Source organism: Petaurus breviceps, unplaced genomic scaffold (genome assembly GCF_028583685.1).
Source record: "Petaurus breviceps papuanus isolate PSGF00001 unplaced genomic scaffold, PetGlider_PUasm1.0 90849, whole genome shotgun sequence".
Lineage (NCBI taxonomy): Eukaryota > Metazoa > Chordata > Mammalia > Diprotodontia > Petauridae > Petaurus > Petaurus breviceps.
In genome coordinates, this window is record NW_027187361.1 from 20,929,273 (window position 1) to 20,953,949 (window position 24,677).

The following is a 24,677-nucleotide window of genomic DNA, read 5'->3' on the forward strand; positions in this document are numbered from 1 at the left end:
TCTCTCTCTGTCTCTCTCTCTGTCTCTCTGTCTCTCTCTGTCTCTCTCTCTCTTCCCCTCCCTCCCTCTCTCTCTGCTTAAACTATTCTCCCAAAATGTAATGTCCCTAAGGAAATAGAATCAGGAAGCCCTGAGATCAAATCATAGGCACGTTCTAACCATGTGACCCTTGGCAGTTTACATGGTTTGCCTCAGTCTCCTCATCTGTAAAATGTAGAAATTAATAGCACCCACCTCCCAGGACTATTGCAAGGATCATATTAGATAATATCTGTAGATTGCTCGATACAATGCCTGGCACGTAGTAAGCTCTATGTGAATGTTAGCTCTTGTTATTGTTTCCCAAAAAAAGAAAAATCTCGATAGAATGAGAGGATAAAGAGAAGCTGATTCTGTGTATGTCTGTGTGTGTGTGTGTGTCTGTGTGTGTGCATCCATCCCTGAGAGGCAGCCTGGTGCAATGGCTAGAAGTCCCTGAATTCAAGTCTCCATTCAATTACATACATGCTATGTGACCCCAGGCAGTTCATTTAAACTCTAAGTCCCCAAGGCTTTAAATCTAAGACTTTAAATTAAAGACAAAGTTCTGACATCTTTACAGGTAGAGGGAGCTTCTTCATCCTGGAAATTCCATGAAATCATATACACACACATATAACACAGTTATATGTATACACAGATACACATATATGCAAACATGCATATAATATGTATATATACAGATATCTATACACATATGTATATATACATACAACACGTGTATTTATATTTATATTTATTAATATATTTATATATTATATTTAAATTTCCCATCTCTATTAATATAGAAATAAAAGGGATGTACTAACTATCTGGCTACCTTTATTAGTGTAAGCAAGTACATTATTTATTTACTCAGGCCTTCTTTTTTAGATACTCTCTCCCACTCCATCCACCAGAACACAAAGTGAGGTTAGAATTTGAGTTTTGTGCCGTTGGATTGCCCATGCCGGTAAACATGCACAATATTTACTTTTAAGGAGAAGTCAATGGTGCCCTTCTGCCTAAAGACAAATCTCGCTTCTGCTCAAATCTACATAAACACAGAAACCTGATAACATATTGAGCAGATAGGAGGACTGCACAGCTGAACTAGTCACCTTCCATTTGGCTTGCTTTAAAATGTTCAGAGGGGGCTTTATTAAGAGGAAAAATCCACTGTTTGATTATAAACACCTTTTTTCTTTATGCCTTCTGTTTCCGTATCATTTAAAGGTTCTCCATTGGCATTAAGTTAGTTAATGGCCTGGAAAAGAATGGAATGTAAGCTGTGAGAAAGCTGCAGACCATGTAAAGCTGAGAGGTGTAACAACTGCAGAAATAATTTTTTAAATACATTTGGATTTGGACAATTGTGGAAATTTATTTAGCCAGGAGAAGATGATGCACTTATGGATCCTCAATAAGGCCATAGAAAATAATGCCAGTCAGGTCGCAAATTGTAGGTTGGCTCTCTTAAAAGTATTTATGAAGAAAGCTTTGAGAATAATTAGCAGAGAGTTGATTCTTGAGCTTTGATGTGATGCTATATAAAAATAAAAAGGCTAGTTCTATTCAGACACATAATCTTTAAGAAAGAGGTTCAGGCAGGGTAAGATAGGTTCTGGTGGTAATTATAGGCTGAGTGGAGAAAGACCACAGCTGGAGTTTGGAGAGGATTCAAGTCACACAGTGACAATGATACAAGGTATTACAAATACCAAGGCAGGGACAAAAACCCAACACTTAAACACAATAAGCAGTCGATGCCTGGACCCAGATGAAGGACTAGATAAGGTTTTATAAGGTAACATTAAAAATGTTTTTTCCAGTGTTGCTAGGTCTCATAATTTTTAGTCTGTTAAAGAGTATTTTAGGAAGCAGCCAGCAAGCAGGGATAATCGTGGAGTCAAGAAGCAGCCAGTTTGCATTTCCTGAGTCCCTGCTGTGTGCAGAGTACACAAATACGGTGGTGTGCTATGAGACTGGAGCTGTATCCAGCATAGACGAAGAAGGGGCTGTGCTCAGGGTGTCAGCATCTGGGCAATGGTGTGCACTTGCTCTCTTCAGTGAACACCATCCCCACAATGTATGTTCCACTATCCATGTGACCCCTTCTCCCATCATTCCTAGGAGGCAGGTATCATGCTGCTCCCCTCCTAAGCCCAAGGTAAGGAGTACAGGCCACTGCCTCATCCACCATGATTCACCCATGGTCACACTCTCCTCTCGGCTGCCACCGCTGCCTTAACCTCAGTTGAACCGGTCCCAGGAGCAATAATTCCTGTTTTATATGAGTAGCATAGAGATAAGGCGTGGAATAGGATCTCTGGCAGTGAGCCAGTGCTTGATCTAGAGGCGTTTATAATCTACTTGGAAAAACAAATTCTAGATAGATAAGTATATGGATGGATAGATAGATGATAGATAGATAGATGGATAGAGAGATGTACAGACAGATGGATAGACAGATAGATAGATGGACAAAGAGACAGAAAGATCAATAGATAGATGAATGGGTAGATGGATAGATGGTTGGAGAGATGGACAGACAGATATAGATAGATAGATAGACGAATGGATAGATGGATAGATGGATGGATGGATGGATAGATAACAAGTAAAGAAAAAAACAATGCACCTTTATACAAACTGAATTGATGATTATTTAGAGGTACAGAATGAATGGGTGGTAGTTAAGTTCATCTATGAAGGTACCTTGGAGGTGAGATTTTAACTGGGCTTTCAAGGTAATAATAGAAATTGATTAATTGGAAGTTGCAAAGCATCTGGAAACTGCCCGTCAGCTGATGTTAATTAAACACTTTATCTTCTCAAAATAATTGATTGAAACTGTTAGAAGGGAAGATATTATAGATGAAAGAACACATTCTCTATGAGAGCAGGGAGCATGTTCTAGTCATCTTGGAGGCAGTCCGGTATGGGGGTAAGAGTATAAGGCTTGGAGTCAAGAGAAGCCTAGGTTCAAATCCTGCATCAAAAACGTTAGCAAGTTATTTAATCTATTTTGAGCATCAATGTAGTCATCTATACCATGGGCATAATGGTAACTATAATCTTTGTATCACAGGGCTGGCTATGGCTTTTGGCTTTTTTCTTTTTCAGACTGTACATATGATTAATTGGTATAGGGAACTCCTAGTATTAAACTTCCTTTATCAATTCAGATCACATCTTTCTCTGAAATTTCTAGTCTTACATATGTTTTTTTCTGAGATTACAGAGAATGACTTGCCCCAGGTCTCATAGTCAGTGTGTGTCAGAGGTGGGATTTAAACTCGGGATTTTCTGATTCTGAGGTTGTAGATTACACAATGCAACTTGTGAGAATAAAGTGAAATAAGGTACAGAAAGCATGCCCCAAACCGTCAAGCATTATATGTCAATTAACATGACATTATTTGGCTTCCACACAGGATCACAGTGTTTTTCATATAATAGACATTCAAATAAATACCTTTTGAACCAAAAAGTCCTTGCAGAAGCAGGAATTAGCCAACTGAGTGAGGACAGCAATAGAAGATTTGAGTGCTGTGATGAAGAATTGTCCAAAGAACTAGAGGAAATCTCAGGGCTCAGTCATATGCTTTGATTTGGCAGCTGGGGCAGGTTTTATCTGAAATTTCCTTGGGACAGATTTAGGGGATCCAATTAGATAGAACAGGCATTTCGTTAAAAAATGAAAGAAAACCCAGATACAGAAGGTAAGCTTTCTTCACTCTTCCACCCTTCCCTTTATTCTCCATTCCTTTCTCCTGATCATACCCCTTTATCTCTATGATATCTAATGCTAAACCTCTGACAACAGCTACACTCCATTTGAATAAAAAATATGGTCTCTGAGTTCAGGCAGCCAAAGTTCAGTTGGGATGCCTCCACCAGAGAAACAAATTCTGCCCTAGATAAAATATCATATTTATATATTTAGAATACATAATGACTTGAGAGGTTGTCTGATCCAACCTTCTAATTTTGAAGATCGGGAAAAATCACAGAAGAATGAAGCAACTTGCTTGGGGTCCCAATGTAATAAATGGCAAAGGAAGAATTTGAACTCTGGTCCCCTGGCTTAAAAGCCAGCATGCTTCCACCACGCCACGTTCCTCTCCTGAAGATAGACCCTAGAAGAGTTCAAGCAGTTTAAGTAATTTGCAGCACCACTAGAGACGTCAGCATCAAGCTTTTCAAATTCTCTGAGGGAAGTTCAAGGTCAAGTGTGATTGTTAGCAGGTCTTTTGCCAGACTAGGTAAAAGTAAAATTGAATGGTAAGGAAATAAAATTTCTACTTCAGACTCCGACTGTTTAAAAGTATAGTGCCCTTTCTCTGTGACATTCTTTTATCAAGGGAGATGAAGCTCACTATAACTGTGTGTGTGTGTGTGTGTGTGTGTGGTGTGTGTGTGTGTGGTCTCCCCTAGGAATTTGGTTAGCCTCATTGAGAAAAATGGGGGTGTTGCCTGGCAATGACAACTGAAAAAGCCTTGATAGATATCATAAATTTGACAAGCTGTTATAAGTTTGCAACGACATGAGAAGAACCTGTCATTTTCCATTTAGCTGATGCTTTCAAAGTCTTTTTAGGTTGGCTTCACATTTGTTGCTAAATACTAGTCTTTTCTATATGTACTATGGGTACCTCGGTTGTATAGTGTGTAATAACGATAGAACTGGAGTCAAGAAGGATCCGAGTTCAAAACCTGCCTCAGAAACTTACTTGCTATGTAACCCTGGGCAAGCCTCTGTCTCAGTTTCCTTATATGTAAAATGGGTGATCACAGTACCTACCTCCCAGGGTTGTTGTGAGAACCTTATGAAGCAACATATTTATAGTGTTTTATGAGCCTTAAAGAGCGACATAAATGCTAGTTATTACTACCAGAGGAGCATTCTCCCACAGCTTAACTAGTCATATACCAAGAGGTGCCTGATGTTAATGGAAGTCAAACTCATGAAAGACCTGCTGTATAATTCTAGTTTCAAAGTTGACAACCTCTGTGTCCCTCCCTTATCTGTAAAATGAAGGGGCTGGGCTCAACAGTCTTTAAGGACTCTTATAGTTCTAAATCTATCATTTTATGATCCTGTAACTAATTGCTTCCCTACTGGTCACACCCACCCACTACTTACCTCCCTTTCACTACATCCTTGTACCCTCCCAGATTGTCACAACATCAAACCTAAAACTAGTGCCACTTCTATCAGCTACACAACTTGACTGGGAACTGAACACAGAGCTCAATTGATTTGGCTGCTCTTCCTGTTCCATGTTGAATAAGCGCATTCGAGCTGTAAGCAGGAATGTTTTGTCTAGGGCTAGAATCACAACCTGCAAGCAAGGTAAACTACAGGAAGCCTCTCTGTTGGGTAAGAGGGGAGTGGTGGTGGTGGGTGACACTCCAGGTGGGAGGGAGAGGAGAGGAAACAAGGTGAGATGAGGACAAAGCCTACTATCTGGTCACTTCCTATCTTCATGAATGATTCTTATTGACTAGGTGATAAGCTCTGTTCTGCCTGTTGAAGGTCTGCAAGTGTTTGAAATCTCTAAATTCACTGTGGCTCTTGGGCAGGGCCCAGGCAGGCCTCCTCATCCAGTTTCAGCTCCTTCAGGGGTATATCTGATATTGTTACAGTTAATGTATGATACTGTTATTCTCATGGCATTTGGGAAAAAAGATACGCTATTTTGTTAGGATATTTTTGTTCTATTTGGTAAAATGGGTAAACTGTTAGATTTTACGTCAGAAGATAAGGCTTGAATTCTGGCTTTTTGTTCTATGATCTGGCCTGGTGGTCTTGAGCCCACTATGACAATCTCTTTTTATAAGAGAGACTGTTAAGCTTATAGAACATACTAATGGAAAAATGGTGACAATAACATTTTTAAAATATTAGTACATCTTAGTCCCCCAAATAATATTTTGTCTACCACCGATTTGTTTTTCTCCCTGATATATAAACCCTCAAATGATATTGGCCTAGCATCAGTTTGCTTTTTCTCCCTGACAGCAAAGGCTCACAATAATATTTTGCCCAGACCCCGATAATCAGATTGGCCATCTCTAGGGAGCCCATTCAAAATGAGAGTTTAAGGACCCCATCCTCGGAACGGTGCTTTGGACCCCTCCCCTCCTGCAGGGGCACACCCCCCTTCCCGAGGAATGGATCCCTGTCTCTGCGACCCTCTGTGCAGTGCTGCCTTTATGTCAATTATACTCTTGGTGTGTATGTCTGAGTTCTGTGTCAGGTTCCCTTTTTCTCTCTTCTCTTTCCCATTGTTTGCAATAAAGCTTTGCATTGCACTGACTCCTGTTGTTTTACATGTTATTTTCATTACCTGAAGTCATTAAGGGGCTGTTTTCCATGATATCTCTAGATGACCTACTGGCCTTTCCTTAGACATACGCTGGGGACCCAGATGAAGACTTAATCTATTGACAGCTACACCCACACTGGAGAATAGGAGTCAGTCTAGTTGTAGAAAGGGCAACCTATGTCCTCCCAGGAAGGATTTCCTTTTACCAGAGGATGGTTACAAAATGCTTTTATATGGAACTGTGTAATGTTGAGCAAGTCATTTCAAGTCCTTGCGTTTTAGTAACATGGTTTTGTAATATGAATGTATTGGACGTGACTTCAAAAGTTATTCCCAGCCCAATTGATCAATGAGCCTAGGAATCTATGACAGCCAGATTTTCTCACATTCTTTTTCCTTTTCTTTTATATTCTTTTATATATAAAAATATTTTATAGTTTTATTCATTTTATAATGGATATAAGCCTCTGTTTACAGGATATAATATTCCTTTTATAAGATGATCACTAACTCCCTTCCAGCTCTAAATCCTATGATCCTAAGCTTCTGTCATATTCCAAAAATAAAAAATAAACCAGCATTAATGACTTATTTTTATGTTTCATTGTTAAAAACATAAATTAAATGCTACAAACAACTTGAAAGTCAAGTAGGAAAACAAACTTTCTTTCTAATTTAAAAGGTTATAATATGAAGAGAAGAAAAATTAAACCTTTGCCACTATGATTCCACAGTTAAAAACAGACACCTAAAAATATTGCAAATTACATGCCAGGCACCCCAAGTGTTTATGGAAAAAGATCCTAGTGGATTTTAAGCTGTCACTCACTAACAGGGACCTAATATGAAAACTCTCTAAACCCTAAAGCACTACAGGAGTTTTAGTAGTGGTAGGAAAGAAGCACCTGCCCTAGGCACAATTCCCCAATAGGACTCTCATTGGTAAGTCAGGTCCCCTAAAGGATGGCAATTACTCCTTTTAAGGATAACTTTTAGGGGTAACTCTGAGAGTCTGGATTTCTAGCATTGTCACTAACTGATGATACTGGTGTGGTTCCATTAACATCAACCAGTCAAGTTTCAATAAGTTTTACAAAAGTGTTTTGTAAGAGCACATAGTAAGAATAGTTGGTAAAAATATCCCTCCTCCTCAAAATAACAAACGAACAAAACACCAGCCCTGGGGTATGTTTTCCCACAAATACACACAGAGTACAAGAGAGGAGTGAGCCTAGAGAACTCACATGGTCCCCATTGGCTATTTGAAGCTCTTTCTTGAGTTCACAATTGGAATTCTTCTCTGCTGAAGGGGGTCACTCCTGCTCAAAGGTGGTTATTTTTTTTTATCCCTCTGTATCTTACGGTGTCTTTGTCTGTGTAACACCCTCAGTGACTATATCCTCTGGTACTAATCCATTTTTTTGAGCTAGTATGTTTGATGAGGATAAGAAAGGTAAGAGAGAAGAATTATGGTGATCCCCTCTTGAAAGGGTCTAGCTGTAATCCTCCCATAGGAAAGTATACACTGCTGCACCGGTGAGCCTTCACTGCTGCCTGGGCCCACCAGTTGGTTGAACAATGGCTAGAATATGTCCGCCTTTTAAAATCTCCCAGGGGTATATGGTTAAGTTTTTTGGTTAGCTAATCATGCTAGTTTTTTTCTTGATCCAGTTAAAGAAGAGTTGGTACCCGATGAAAGGATTACAAAAGTAAGCACTTTTATTTACACATTATAATCCCAATGATGCATGACGGAGTCTGGGATGGAGACCTCCTTTTCTTACAATAGTAGTTGTTTTTATTGTTGCATTTGCTATTATTGCTGTTGCTTTCTTATTTTGATAAAAATTAACATTAACAGCCGAAAGGGAAAAAATAGTCATTTTTTTTAGCATTCTTACTTGACCAAACTGTGATATCTTTAAAAGTTAGTTATTCTATTTAAGCACTGGCCCTAAGGCAATTTCATGTAAAATTTGCATGACTGCATAAATTATGTAACTTACAGGTAGAAGGCATTTTAGAAAGATCATTGAATTCAAACCCCTTCACTAACATTTTCTTCACTAAATATTTTTTAAATGCCAGCACTTCCAAGACATTGTGGTTTATACAACAATAGTCCACTTTACACTTTTCCCAGCTAGAGGTCTTACAGAGAAAAGACTGGCAGCCCTAGATGAGGAAATAGAATGTCGGAGATATAGGATAAGAGCCATTTATAGGACTATCAACCTAATATAGCAAATCAAATATCAACAAATATCAATCTAAATTTACTAGCCTGGGGATTTCACAGGGCCAAGGGCTGTGATGAAAACTTGATTTTGTTCAACTCTGGGGCTGGAGTTCAAGACTTCTCTGAAAAGTGACACTAAAGAACACATATTATTCATCTGGATTAGAAGGGTCATTTTGTTGTTATTGTGTATGAGGATGTAATAAGTAGAGGCAATTTTAGGGAATTACTGATAAAATATGGTTAGTAAGTAAACTGAGGTCAGAGGCTTCTATATTGTGTGTAATTCTTTAGGGACAGAGGGAAATAGTGTCCTGATAATACTTAGTGAATATGTTTTTAAAAAAGGGCAAGAAAACATAGATTTTTAGAGATTAACCATTACATATAGCAAGAAATAAGAATAACCTTGCTTTAACACTTGGTAAGGTCCTAAAGGTTGAGTCTAACCATGTTACCTCCTCTAATTCAATCAACTCCAGGATCAAATAAGTTTCTGTTTGGTGTTTAAGGACCTGCATAAACTGACCCCTCCGACTTCCTAGTCTTCTTATACTTCTTCCCATCACTCGCTCTGCAGTCCAGTGACACTGGCCTTCAGCATCTTACTTGGACAAGACACTCCTCCAGATTGAATAATTTTATCAGCTCTCCTTCATATCTAGAACCCGCTCTTTCCTTGAAGTTTCACTTAAAGTCCCACGTTCAATAAAAATCCTTTCCAGATCCCCCTTAATGCTAGTGTCTTCTCTTCATGGATTATCTCCAATTTATCCTGCTATATATCTTTGTACATAGCTGCCTGCATATTGTTTCCTCCTTTAGACTGTAACCTCCTTGAGGGCAGGGACTATTTTTGCTTTTTCATGTGTGTATCCCTATTCTTTAGTACAGTGTTTGGAATATGATAGGTGCTTAATAAATGCAAGTTGGCCAATTCTATCCGTTGTTCTAGAACTTCAACTCAACAAATAATTCTTAAGTGAATACAGAGATACAAAGAAAAAGTTAGTCTGGCTCTCAAGGAGTATATATTCTATAAGGGACATAATGGGTAAACAGACCAATGTAATGAGGGAAAAAGCTTTAGCAACCACAGGATTAAAACTGATTCCTTTAAGAAGCAGCTTCTCGATTGTGCCTTGAAGAAAAGCAAGGATACTAAGAAGTCCAGGGAAGGAAGGGTGCATTTCTGGCATCAGGCAGGAAGCTCGTTCAAGAAAAAATGAGCAGTTTTAAACTATACTGCCTTCAGAAGAACACAGCAAAGATAGGTTTATTTGGGGTCTGTGTTTCAGTGCTGAGCACAAAGTTCATAAAAGAACAATGACTACCCTCAAGGAATCTAGTTTGTCATGTTCAGACAATGCCTACAGTGGATGTATCATTAAAAAGAGTGATCTAACCATACTAAAAGGAAATGCCATATTTTTTAATTTAATTTTTGTGTTAAATATTGAGGCGTTCTTTCTAGTCTGCTTGTTTTAAAGCGCAAGTCAAAATCCAGGAGGTAAAAACAATTTTTACAATTTTGTAAATGTAATACGTTTCTAGATCAATTTTTTTTAATTTTGGGGAGTCAGAAAGGCAAGGCAATTTTGCATAGGTAGGACTTGCCCAAGGTCACATAGCTAATAAGCCTCTCAAATGTCTGAGTCTGCATATGAACTCAGGTCCTCCTGACTCCAGGCCCATGCTTTATTCACTGCACCACCTAGCAGTCTCTCTAGTCCAACTTTTAAAAAGTGTCCTCTCCTCACCTCTTTAGTAGAAGCAAAAGTGGTTTAATAAATGAACTTAGGTTTTCTAACAATTTGTCCCTCATAAATGATTATCTTCCACATATGGCCCATTGACTATAAAAAATTTAAAATTTAAATATCTTATTCCAAAGTAATATTTTGAGTATGCACTTGGACATTTGCTCATCTGAAGATATTCCAAGGGTTAGTAGCAGGTAACATCAGGTGTTTTGCTACATGTCCCCAAACCAAGGGGACATATTTCTTTATGTACCTGTCTCCTGCATAGTGGGCCAAAGAACCCTGAGACAGAGTCTGACCTGCATGAAACTCCACCTGAGGGAAGTCATAAGTTACATACGTAGCTGACCAGGCACAAAAGCATAAAGGTCTTTTGATCTAGACCAGTCCCAGCTGAGGAAGGTCCCATCTTAAAGTCTCATCTTTTTTAGCAGGTGATACATTGAGAAGAACTAGTCAGACCCTACCACAGAAAAGATATGAAATGATTAAGTTGCAACTCTGAAAAAGTCAGGGAATCAATGAAACTATAAGATAAACTGTTAAAATCTAGAGTGACCATTCTACTTGGACTGGTCAGGCTCCATCGCGCTAGGTTTCAGTGAATTCATCATACTTGGAAGTTACAACTTGTATAAAAAGATCATGAACTTCTCTGGCTGAATTCCCTTTCCCAATAACAGAGAACATAAATGAGGGAAAAGCAGAGTACAACTCCAACAATATTTTTACCAGGGCAAGTGAGAAGAGAGGGACAAGGCTCACCTGGGATCAGGTCTAGGGAGAATAAAATAGGCCCTTCAACCCCTCCAGGTTCCTGCAAGTATTACATCCAAGGGAAAGATGTCATAGCTATATATGAAGGCAGAGTTGGATTGCTGAACGTAGAACAGGACATGGAAAGAAGGGGAGAGCTGATCAGTGGGGGAAGTTTGGTGAGGAAGTATTCCCAAGAAGGCACTATCATTGATTTCTAAATTGTCTACCCTGGACACAATTTTGGCTTCTCTACCCTAGTTATGCCTTTGAGGGAAAATATCAGTAAGAATGCTTGTAAGAGGGCTCCTTCTGGAAGTGTAACATACGACTCTTTATTTTTTTTGTTTAGGATCTACACAAAAAAGCCCATGCCGATGAGGAAGGTAGAATGTTTTTTTGAAAAGCAATTCCAACAATGGTAACCTCAACAGTTACATCTGTGCAGTGTTTTAGTGAGCTCATCCTCAAAAAAGGAAACCCCTGGGCAAAAAAAAAAAAAGAAATATTGACCAAATATTGCTAGCATATGAAGCCAAGGGAAGTTTAGTGACTTTCTTCATAGCTCCTTAAGGACTCTTGAAGCAATTTACCCATTTTTGAGCCTGGTGTTTGGGGCTGATGTGTGTTCTATGAGCCCCTAGTGATAGAGCACTCTAAAGAAAAGTTCCTTGTTTTTAGTTTTTTTTTCATTCTAAATATAACAAATTCCAATTAAAACAGGCACTTCCATACTTATTGAACAGAAAAAATAGAGGATTGTGCATGAAACTGTGGATCTCTCTAATATAGGGCAGGTATTTCTCTTAAATACATAATAGATTCAACATGTAATTTTCAAAGCTGTCCTACTTGTCTATGATTCTGACCTTTCTTCTGCGCATCTTTTTAAAAGATGCTTCAATGAACCTCTCTTCTTTGTTTCTTTTTCCTTTTTGCTACTCTATGTCTAAGTCCCCTTCTGTCACCCCACCCCCAAATTAGAAAAAAAGCTTATATCAAATATGCAAAAATAACTAGATTTCTACATTTCCTCTATTTAAACATGATTTTCTTATTCTTCCACTTGAGTCCATTACCATTTTGTTAGGACATGTGTAGAATGATTCTTCTGGGAATCATGGTTGGTCACTGCATTGACTAGAGATCTTAAGACCTTCAAAGTTGTTTTTATTTATAATTTTGTTACTATTATCTAATTTGTTCTCTAGGTTTTGCTCATTTCACTTTGCATCAGTTTATAAAAGACTTTCCAGGTTTCTCTTAAATAAAACTATTCATCAATGTTTATGATAGAATAATATTCGATTACATGAATATATCATATTTTGTCCAACTATTCACCAGCTGATGAGTACCATGATAGTTTCCAGTTCTTTCCCACCACAAAGAAAGAGCAACCACCACCACAACAACAAAACTTCTATCAGGATTTTCATTCATACAGGCTCTTACCTCTTTTTTTGAATCCTTGGGTTTATAGTTCTAGTAGTGATATCTAGTAGTGATAAATGGTATGATGCAGTTTAGTGAGCTTTGACATAGTTCCAAATCGCTTTCCAGAGTAACTCTTCACAAGTGCAACAGGACATTCGCATGCCTATTTTCACCCTGCCCTGCCAACATATGTCGTTTTCCTTTTTGGGAATTTGTGTCAATGTAATCGAAATAATTTGGACCCAAAAGTTGTTTTAATTTGCATTTATCCAATTATTAGTGATTTGGAGTATTTTATATAATTATAAGTTACATTTCTTCTTTTAAAAATGTTCATACTCTTTTCCTATCTATTGGGAGAAAAGTTTTTAATTGTATAAATTAAAATCAATTTCTTATATATATTTGGTGATGAGATCTTTATGAGATGTGCTCCTGAGGCAGCCACATGGCAAACACTGCAGCTGCCAGGCCTTGTCCATCTCTTGCCCTGGGGGCAGGGACCAGTACCCACTCTTCTCTCACATAGTTCCAACAGAGCTCCAGATTGACCTTTTACTTTCTTTTTGGCATTTATAGGTTGAAAAGTCTGGAAACTGCCACAGGTGCTGGTGATTCACTCTCCTGAAGTCTGCTCTGGCCACTACTGCCTCCCTGGGGCCAAAACTGCACGGGACTGCAACCTCCCAGAGATCTGCAATGAGCCCTTCCAGGCTGCCTTCAGTGGGAGATTTGTTTCTCTCTGTCACTTTGCAGATTCTGTAGCTCTAAAATTTGTTTAGAGTCATATTTTATAGGTATTTGAGGTGGTTATGGGGGGAGGTCACGGAATTTCCTGCTTCTGCTATGTCATCTTGGCTCTTCCCCTACAATATTATCTTTTAACTATATTGACAAAACCTATTCCAGAGCAATTAGCATCACTCCAAATATTTACATCTTTTTATTATTATTTTTGTAAAGGTATTTTGAAGCTGTATTTTGTGTCCTGCCTTCATCTCATGTAGCCCTCTGGGAGATATGTTGTTCCCTCCCCTTTTCCTTCTCATTCTCTTTGGTACAGTTCCCTGCTCCTCTCACTTCCTTCTTCCTCATAAGGTCATTAGAACACAACATCCGTAGATTTTCTGCCTGTTTTATCCAACTTCCTCTTTTCCTCAATGATACTATGATTCTGAGAAGATACTTATCTCCCCACCCCCATAGAAGAGAAATGATCTATTATCATATTGTCTATTTCTATTAAAAAATATATTAGTTTTTCTGTGTTTCTTTTGATATTTGTGTTTACTTTCCAAAATTTCTCCTCAATTCTAACCTTTCTATTAGGAATGAATAAGGAATTATTAAAAATCCTAAATCTAATTAAAGGTCCATTTTTCCTCCTGAAAGATTACATCCATTTGTCCCATTAGTTTAATTTTGGTTATAATCCTTTATCTCTTGGCTCTTGGAATATTCTAGACTCTTCTCTTTATTAAAGTTGCAACTGCCACATCTTGTGTGAACTTGACTTTGATAAATGAACTCTCTTTTTTTAGCTGCCTGCAGTATTTTTTTTTCAATTAAAATCTTTGGGTTTTGGCTGTGGAATTCCAGGGAGTTTCCATTTTGAGGTTTCTTGCAGGAGGTGACAAGTGTAATATTTCTATTTTTATCTCTCAGTCTAATAGACGATGACAATATTCATGCCATTTCAGTAAAATATGGTATTTAGGCTTTTGGGGGGAGGGTTGTTATTTTCAAGTTATCTGATGATTCTCATATCATTTCCCCTTTACCTCTTTCCAGGTTTGCTCTTATAGATTTTTTTTCCCCTTATTCCTTAGGGTCTCATGGAGTCATTGCTTTCTATCTGACCAATTGTGACTTTCAGGGAATTTAATTCTTGTATAAGGTTTGTCACCATCTCTTCAACAGTATTAATTCTTTTTGTCATTCTGTCCTCCCTACCTATCATTTCCTTTATCTTTACATGTTGTGGCTCTGCTTTCATTTCTTTCAGGCAATCTCGTAACTGTAGGGAGGATATACCTTGCTCTGATGCTTGATCTGAACTTATTGGGGAGTTACTTTTTTCTCCTGGGTTTGACACTTGCTCCTGTCTCAGTCCAAACCATTTCTGGATTATGTTCAGGGTTTTCTTGGTTTCTGAATTGAAGCTTTATACGTGGCTCAGACTCTCTTCCCTTGCATTCCTAAAATGATATGATCAGAACCTGCTTCATTCTGGATGCAATGGCAAAACTACCTCCCCACCCCACCCCACTCCACTTCTGTAGGAATTACTGTTTTGGGCTCAGCCTTTTGGTGGGTTGACCATAGTTTTGGTCTCAGCTCCTTCTTTGTCTCCTAATTCTTGCACAGTTTCAAACCTAGAATTGGTTCCTTCTCTTGCTGTAAGCCTGATAGGCCTATAACAGATGTTGTTGATGGTACTGGTAACAGGCCTCCTGTAAGACCTTAGGTGCTTTGCTTCTCAGGTGCTGTCCTGGTCCTTTCTGGCGCTGCAACTAAGGTATGGGATGTTTGGGTGTTGGGTTACCTGGGTGCTATACAGTCTAGACCTGGGTAATAGGCTGCCTGGGTTCCAATCTTTCTCTGTTTCCTGCTATATCCTCAGTGAGTCTTCCCAGACACTATACACTGAGCTGCTTGGATGCTGTTCTGGCATCATTTTCCCATATTTGACAAGGGTCCTTTTTTCTTATGGGGATTTTCTCAGTCTTCCTGCCCTCTAGGATTAGATGCATTTGTAAACTGTGGAATGAACTACATTCTGGGCTTGCCATCACAAATAAATTGGCACATTCTCAAATGACCCTCATATTGGGGGCTTTGACAGATATCAACAGGCAGGTTAGAGTGGGTTGTACAGACTCACTCACCTGTAACTTTTCTGGAGTTCTAGTGCTAAAATCAGAGTCCTGATATTCAGACTATAGATGTGCTGTTAAGACACAGTGTATCAGGTGCCAAAATATTTTTTTTCCTGATGGGAATGTGTGATGTTAAGCAACCTGAAGATCTTCCACATCCATTAATAGGCCCATGTGCCCAGCTATGACACATCCTGAATCACATAGAGCCCACTGGGAGAGGAACTTGCTTAAAGATGTTTGCTTAGGGGAGGCTTGCTTATAGGAAGGCTTTTGCACCTTTTGTTACTAACCTAATTAGGCACTGAGTCACAAGAGTTGTGATGCCTTCTGACTCTGAGAAGTACATGTATACTCTGAGTTACTATTTTGCTTTGGGGGTTCGCTTATGAGAAGAAACTTGTGATTCCCTGGTCGAGCTCTGTTCAGGCACCCTCCACATACGCACCTTTCAGATGTAAAGGCTCTCTTGACCCAGTGGTGTATGTAAAGCATATAGCAATATTGCTTTGATTCAGGCAATCAGAGCCCTGTCTGTTAATCTTTATGCTAATTTCTCTGCTTGTCTTTTCTCTGACATTCAGGGTGCTGACCTTTCTGCGGAACTAGTGAATGTAATTAAAAGTAGGACTGTTAACCCCTTTTTCATTGTCTTTCCTAGAAAAGCAGATCAAAGAACCTGTGCTAGCAGGTCATCCTGGGTGTGCTAGGGTGCTTGCTGTTACGAAGTGCTGCATTCTTATACTTAAACTCTGGGATAAAATGGGAAACATGAGCCCATGGCCATGTATGTATATAGGAGAGTAAAATATAGTAAAATGGAAATAGTTAAGGTAACCCTGAATATCACATGAACACACACTCATTGCCATTTACCTGCCACTCTGGTTTTGGAAGAGTGATTAAGACAGGAGTAGGAAGTATTCCCCTCAGAAGTAGAGAAAAAGAATGAGGGGGCGGCTAGGTGGCGCAGTGAGTAGAGCACCAGCCCTGGAGTCAGGAGGACCTGAGTTCAGATCTGGCCTCACACAACACACAAACACAAAAGTAGCCATGTGACCTTGGGCAAGTCACTTAACCCCAATTATCCTCCAAAAAAAGCAAGCAAAAAAGAAGAAGAATGAAAGGCAAAGAAAGAAAGAAAGAAACCACTATTCCCCATTGATTCTCCATTTCTCATTCATGATCTGGCAGAGGGTGCTACTCACAAAATGGGATCCCAATTCAGCTGTGTTGATGCTCTCATCATACGAACTGTGCAGAGCACACTCAACAACAACGGCAACAACAACTACACCATGTATTCAAAGCACTCTGTGTAGTCCATCACTTTAGGAGTTCTGCTATTTGGAGGGTGGAGATGAATCATAAAAGGGAGACTTGAAGGAGTCCTCACTGGCCATTCCAACAATGTTGCTTTGGATTGGGATGGGCTCACTTTTCATCAGAAAACCAGTGCGAGGATGTAGATCTTTTTTTTTTTTTAACAGAAGGGAGTAAGGAAATGGTTGTTTTCTGCAGGCATTTGGCCCAAGGGATGACTTTATGAAATCCAATTTGTTTTTAAGTAGAATAACACTAACCACTTAGAAAATGAAAATAGTGGAATATATGGACCAACATGATTTTGGACAAGTTATCTAGTCTTTTTGGAACTCATTTACCTAATCTGTTAAATGAGAGGGCCGGATTAAATATGGTCTAAAGTCTCTGTCAGCTCTAAAGCTGTGATGCCTTAAATATTTAAATATTATAGATTTCTGTTATATCTTGACTATTTCCTCTACGTTTATGGTTGTATTTATTTATTTATTGGTCTGGTATTGTTCAGCAACTACAAGTGTTTCTTATTTTCCAAGTAGCTATCCTAACACAAATGAACAGAAAACATAAGTTAGGAAAAGAACATTGTCACTATCCCAGCGTTTGCTTGATTTTTTTCATATCTGGCCACTCTTTCTGAGATTTGCATTAACTCAGTTTTGAAAAGCTTGTACAACAAGAGCAGAGCATGGATGGGGTCGATCAACTGCAAGGGATTTCAGTCCCTATGTTGGGGCACCATCATCAAAATGACTGCCACTCGGGAAGCCCATCCTCCTCCCGTGGCACCATCATCAACATGACTGCCACTCGGGAAGCCCATCCCCCTTCTGTGGCACCATCATCAACATGACTGCCACTCGGGAAGAGTTTTCTTTCCTATTGATTCTATGTCTCAAACTCTGAAATGGGTTCTTCCTTCTCAGTATATTTATAGATCTGTGAAGATTATTGATTTCCTTCTGAGTGTCACAGTTCTTTTAAATTTTTCCCAAAACAAGCACAGTTTCTGAAACCCAGAAAGTGCCTGGGCTGCTGTTACAGCTGTGTTGTGGAGAAAGTGAATGATGTTTGGGCTGAGCTAGACAAGAAACATCTTTGGAATTAATTTAGAATGTTAATAAAGGATTTATGAGGTAGCTTAAACTGTGAAAAGATACTCAGCATGGGGCTTGTATTACCATTGATCTTTCAACATCACTTTTCTTTTTTCATTTTCTTTGATTAGTACTAATTCCACAGCCTCAACTAAATTGACCTCACCATCAAACACAGTTAGGCCAATTAGAGCATATGTAGCAGCATATTCCATAATAATGATTTGCTTATTTAAGAAGTTCAAATACTTCAATTTTTCAAAAGATGTATATAGTGGTACAAAATCCCTCTAGTTTGGGGTAGCAGGGGAAAAGGAGGGGCTTTGATAGCCATAAAACTCAAATGCAACGAGTTCTGCTCTGTACATGCCTTCTCTTCCTGTTCCCTCTGGCAAGTGCTTTTGTTTTCTTAATCTTCTATAGGTGGAAATTTCTATGGCTTCTACCTATATACCTGGGTTTCTAACATAAGCAGATTCCCAGCATCCACTCTCTGTGACTTCAGAGATAAGAAACCAAGAGATGTGCCTGAGCAAGAACTGAACCCTCCCTATAAAACTCATAACTCTTACCTGCCAAGCCTGGTTATCAAAATGATGAAGGACCCAGGTGTTCTCACTCATGGGCAGAAAGCGTATGAACCAGGGTGTGCCACATTGAGAGGGCAGCTGTCCATTGTTGCCTCCCCTCCTTCTATCAGGACCTGACGGTCTGGTGATTTTATTGGTTGCAGCCTTGATTGTCTCTGTCCTGGCAGAATCCTTCAAAAGCAACAATCGCAAAACATTTTTTGATGCATTTTTGTCTTCACATAACAATCATTTCTTAAAAAGAAGACAAAATATAATCTTGTCCCCTTCTTCTCCTAATTCAAATTTAATTGTCCAAATTAAGCAAAAATACTCCTCCCCCCACACCATAGACACACACACACACACACACACACACACACACACAAAATGATGAGCTCTAACAATGTCATAACATTCTGTCTTAATGACTGGTTATACCACTGATTGGCCTATTCAACTCCAGATGACTCAAGCCTTAAATCTTCCTGTGAATTAAATCACACCCAATAAAAATCTTTTGCTTTTAACATTTAATGGACTCTTTGATTTGGGGGGAGAAACCTCCTTAAATTCCAGGACTGCTACAACAGAAGGCTTGATATAGGAAGTGGGTTTGATTTGACAGATGACTTCTCTTTATGATTTTTTTTTTCCGGTCACAGATTTTCATGAGCAGCTTTGGGCATTTTTAAAAAAATTCTTAGGATCAGAGATTGAATTGTACCATGTTTGTCATGCAGGCCAGGAGTCAAGCAATGAAGTACAACTATTGAGTGAATGGAAGGGAGAGGATGGTCATGACTGTGCTGGTGTCAACTAAACTCAGAATGTTAAAGTTTCAGTGTGAGTATGAAAACCTCAAGATCACAAATGCTACAAACCAGAGCCTGATTTGTTTATGATGTTGTTGTTGACAGTCTAGACTTAAGAAAGTGATGGAGAAAATGTCAATGCAAATTAAACTTTAAAATTTGTGGCTTGCATTTTTCCCCCAGAAATGGTTGTTAACCATTTATTAGTACCTATGAAAGTGACTATCCCTCTTTAGATTTCTCTCTTGTACTTGCTGATCTTCAGCAGAGCTGGTATTTGCATCTTCCCTTTCTATTCAACGACACAACTCTTCAAATATCTGAAGACAGTTACTGTGGCCTCTCCTCTGCCTAGCCATCTTTTCTGTAGCCTAAATATCCCAGGTCTTTTCATAAGACACTTTTTCTAGCCCGCTCATCATCCTCCTTACCCTCTTTTTTTTTTTTTTTTAAAGCAATCGGGGTTAAGTAACTTGCTCAAGGTTACATGGCCAGGTGTTTCTGGGTGGGTGCTAAGTGCCTGAGCCCAGGATCCGATCCCCAGGTCATCCCAACTCTGGGGCCAGTGCTCTTACTCACTGAGCCACCTGGCCACCCCTCATCACCCTCTTCTTGATACTAATTAGTCATTCAATTCAGCCAAGGGTCCTAGTTTGCCAAAGCCTTTTGGGAAACTGCCTCCATCATCTGAGCAAGATTTAAGGGACACTTTCAGTTTTCTATCACCTGAAAATTGAAGAAGTAGTCCATAAAGACCTTAATTAAAGTAATTAATAAAAATGTTGAAGAACATAAGACTAAGGGAATATTTCTGGGGCACTTGGCCAGAGGCCTCCTTCCAAATTTTACCCCATTAATGACTACTCTTTGTGGCCAGTCATTCAAACAGATCTCAGTGCACCTAAGTGTACTGTAATGTGATCATCCTATCACTAAGAAAAAAATCTGCCAAATGCATTACTGAAATCTAAGTATGTTACATCTATGGCATTCTGACCATCTACGGGTGACATTCCTTCACTATTTCTATGGATCAATAATCTTACTCATGCAACTACCCCTTCCATTGAGGCACATGACTGCCATCTTGTCCAAGTCTACCAGTACATCTTTCACAGGGGATCCATCCAATATTCTGGGGGAGTTTCTTTAGTTCTCTTGATATTGGACAGATATAAATAACAAACATTAGTAATCATTTACTAATAACAAACATTGTTTTAGGTTCCAGGAGCTAAAAAGCAAAAAATGAAATGGCCTTCCATCAGTGAGCTTACAATCTATGCAGGGGTAATAAATGTAGGACTGGAGTTCATGAGAAAGTTAACAGATCCTGTGGGCTGAATATTGACTTATGAAAATCACAAATTAACAGTATGTTGTATTTTTATTTATTTTATTAAAATAATATCTGTACATATAAGTAAAGAGAGAAAATAGCAACATAAGTAATACAGAATATAAACATACCTATCTATTTATAAAGAAATGAAAGGTAATTTGGGGAGGGAGGGACACTAGCAGCTGGGATACTTGGAAAGGACTCATACAGGCAGGAGGAGCACTGAAGCTGTGCTATGGAAAAGAGCAAGGGTTTGTAGGAATGAAGGTGACAAGAGAGTGGTTGGTGATGTGGAATGGGAGCTCATAACAAAGTCTGGCCACATGTACAAATGCGGGAGTAATATACAGCGCTATTCTCAGGCATAACAAGAAATGGAACACTGTGGCCTGCAGGATGACTAAGAAAACCACCAAGAAACAATATCTAGGATGTTTTATTTTAAATTTTATTAAATATTTTATTGTATTTATTTTATTAAATTAAATTAATAAAATAATTTAATTTATTTTAAATTACATTTATTAGTAAATAAACATAAAAGTATTTATTTTATGAAACATTTCCCCATAATATCTTAATCAATTCCACGGCCACACTAGAATGTCATGGACACTATGTGGCTTGCCTACAGCATGTCTGGCACCTCTGCTCTCTAGAACCTTTGACTTGGAGTCAGGAAGGCCTGATTTTGAATTTTGCATCACACACTCATTATCTGTGCCACCCTGGGCAAGTCACTTAATTCCCTCAGTCCCAGGCTCCTCTTCTATAAAATGGGCATGAAAAAATCACCTCACAAGGTTCTCATGAAGATCAAATGGGAGAAGGTGTATAAAGTGCTTTGTAAGCATATGCGTATGTGTATATATAGTATCATATATATGTTTGTATTTATAATTGCAATATATATTTGGTACACTTATTTGTGACATGTGTTTTGCAACATGTGTGTGCATATATATGTATATATGTGATATATTACAAGGTTGTTTTAAAGAGCAAATAAGAAAACGTGTAGAGTGCTTTGCAAACTTTTAGAGATTATATATATATAACATGTATGCACCCACATATATGTATTGTAGATATATATATGCATGTCTCTATCTATCCATCTATCTATCTATCTATCTATCTATCCGACTATCCATCTATCCATCTATCTTTCTAACCATAGATGTTGATGTATCAGCAAGACAAAAGGTACAGAATAGGAGTTCTTAACTACTTACTCTAGATGGAAGGAGTATAGTGAATAAAGTGCTGGACCCGGAGTCAGGAAGAAGTGGGCTGCAATTCTCCTTTAAACACTTACTAGTTACACCACTTTACTTATATGGGTCTGCTTTCTCCTTTGTAAAATGAAGGAGTTGGACTCAGTGTCTGATACAGTCTCTTCTAGCTCTAAATCTGTTATGTAGAGTAGTACTTATAAAAGTCATATGGGGTAAATGAAAATGAAGCTAGAGTACTTCAAGAAATTTGTAATCTAGTAAAGGAATATTTCTATTCATAACAAAAATACAAGTGAGAATATGATTAAGCAGTTAGGAGGTGTCAAAGAAAAATGATAAACAGAAGGAGTTATGCCTAACTAGGAAAATCAGAGGGGACCCAGGTCAAGAGTTAACACCTTAACTTGGCCTTGGAGGAAGAGAAAGATAATAAATATGTCAGTTAGGCAATTGACAAGAATTGACAAAACACCATGTGCCAGGCACTGTGCTAAGTGTTGGGAGATAAAAATAAAAAGAAAAACCAGTAAGAATAGCTACTGCTGCGATTCCAAATTTACACCCACCCCCCAATAAGTTAGGATAAGCCAAAAATAATTTAAGACACAGAGATGTTTTCAAAAGAGGATGAAAATCTTCTGCTAGAAGTTTCTACTGCATTTATCACTACCGGTGGGTAAAAAGGGACTTTTCCACAAAATTGGATGCCCTTTGAAAAACTGTCTGGGAGCAAGAAGTCAGAATATGAAGTATGCTCCAAATGTTTGCAGAGTTCCATTGCTATGGTGATATAAAAGAATGTCTTTCTCAAATAAGACTGGAGTCAGCTTCAGGTGGAACCCAAGCGTAAAGACTACCACCTGTTCCTACCACATGTTTCCCACATTAGAAGGTGGGAATTCAAACCCATTTTTACTGCTAGTTTAAAATTTGATGCTTTCCTGGTATGTGCTAGTTTGTCAACACAATGGACTACAACTGGTACTTTTGTTCAGCACAGAACTTAGAAAATTATTGATAAAGTTGGTAAAAGGTAAAAGGCTTCATTTGGCAGAGCGTTCCATGGTTGTTTCCTATCACCATGCAAATAATTTTTTTTGTAAAAAAGGTTTAAAAATATAGGAGTCCCTGTTAGTCAGCAATCAGGGTGAAAACCATTTGTTGTTTTTTAGTCATAAGACATAAAATCCTATATTCTAAATACCACCCTGAGCCACATTTTATTCTTAGGAAATGTCATCTACATTCAAATGAACTGAGACTATATAATTATTTTTCCATCTGAGAGTTAGGATAAAGCACACATGTAAGAAATTGGAAAAGGGAGGGATAAAATGCAAACAAACAATCATATAAACATAAAGGACATTTTAAAAGTAGTAATTCTGAGATTTTTACATCTACAATACATTATTAGCGATAAAAAGGGAATCAGACTCAAGAACATTGCTCTTCAAAACCTCAATGATTCAATTATAGAATCTAAAGGCAAGATGAATCTAAGAGATCATATATATCTGTACCTTAACTTTTCAAATGAAGAGACTGAGTTCTGAAGAGGTCAACCATCTTGCAAAAAACAGAATCACAGATCCTCCTACACCAGATGAATAATTTCTCAGGGGTGGAGAGTGTAGGGGGTAAAGAGCTGGCCATGGACAAAGGAAGACACAATTCTCTCCTCTAACAATACTGTCACGTGCGACTCTGACAAAGTCACTTAACTCTGTATCCCTGGCAACACTTGAAGATTTTAAGTTGTCAAACAGTTACTGATCTACATTGGAAAAGGGAGGTTTCTCGCTGATTGTTCCCTGAACAGTCATAATGTGAATATGATTCTGGTTTTAAAAAAAAAATAACACTCAAAATTTTGAGTCTGGTCTAACAATCCACACAAGGGGTAAAAATGAAACACAACAAGCAAAAAAGTAGAAAAAGGATACTGTTTAGACCAGTGGTCTCTAAAGTGGGGGCTAATGTATTCCAAAGAGAATGTGGTATAACTCAAAGTGTTATCACCCCTTTGAAAAAATTTACAGCATCCCAACATGATCATGTTTTTCCCCTCTTAGACCTGGCAAGCTGGTTGTTCAGCCACTAAAGGTCCCATTGTGGGAACATCCTGTTTTTTGATCGATGGAAACGCATGGTCACTCACTCTGCCTACCTATGCCAACAGGCGGGCTTGGGGAAGCAGAACTCCAGTTCTAGAAGTCCTGGTCTTTATAAGGATTACGTTTCCTGTTTCCCCATCTGCAGTTTGAATTCTGATGCATGAGAACAGAATCACAGGACTTAGAGATGGAAAGAATTTTAGACCATACAATTCTAAGATAGAAGGGACCTTAGACTAGAGACTATCAAGTGCAATTTGTTTTTACAGATGGGGAACTGAGGTTCAGAGAGTTCAAATTACTTCCCCAGGTCACATGGATATATAACAGATCCAGATTCAAAGCTAGTGTTCTTTCTATTAGAGTGCCCTGATGCTCTTGGGCTCTCTAAGCTGAAGACAAAGATCCATCCCCAAGCTCCCACTGAATCACTCAGGCATCTCAGACCTTTCCATGCGCCCATTGTCATCTCCGACAACCAGAGCTGATGTCACAGATAACAGAGCTGGCTCCTCTGTAGAACCCCACTCCTGCCCCCAACTTCCCACTGCTCAACATATCAGATACATACATTGGATAATAAAAGCCTATTGAAGGGGAGGAGAGGGAGGGAAGGATGGAAGGAAAAAGGGAAAGAAGGAAGAGAGAAAAGAAGTAAGAAAGGAAGGGAGGAAGGAAGGAAGGAAGGAAGGAAGGAAGGAAGGAAGGAAGGAAGGAAGGAAGGAAGGGAGGGAGAGAGGGAGGGAGGG

At 38.7% G+C, this 24,677-nt stretch overlaps 1 protein-coding gene across 3 annotated transcripts in view; it reads right to left on the bottom strand.

Moving 5' to 3' along the window:
• LOC138149731 (rab proteins geranylgeranyltransferase component A 2-like) overlaps nt 1-24,677 on the bottom strand; it is a 141,729-nt gene that overhangs the window by 37,218 nt on the left and 79,834 nt on the right. For all 3 annotated transcript variants that reach the window (XR_011165411.1, XM_069072948.1, XM_069072949.1), the window contains exon 3: nt 18,420-18,608. The gene's annotated coding sequence lies outside the window, so the exon portion shown is untranslated. The remainder of the gene's footprint in view (nt 1-18,419; nt 18,609-24,677) is intronic.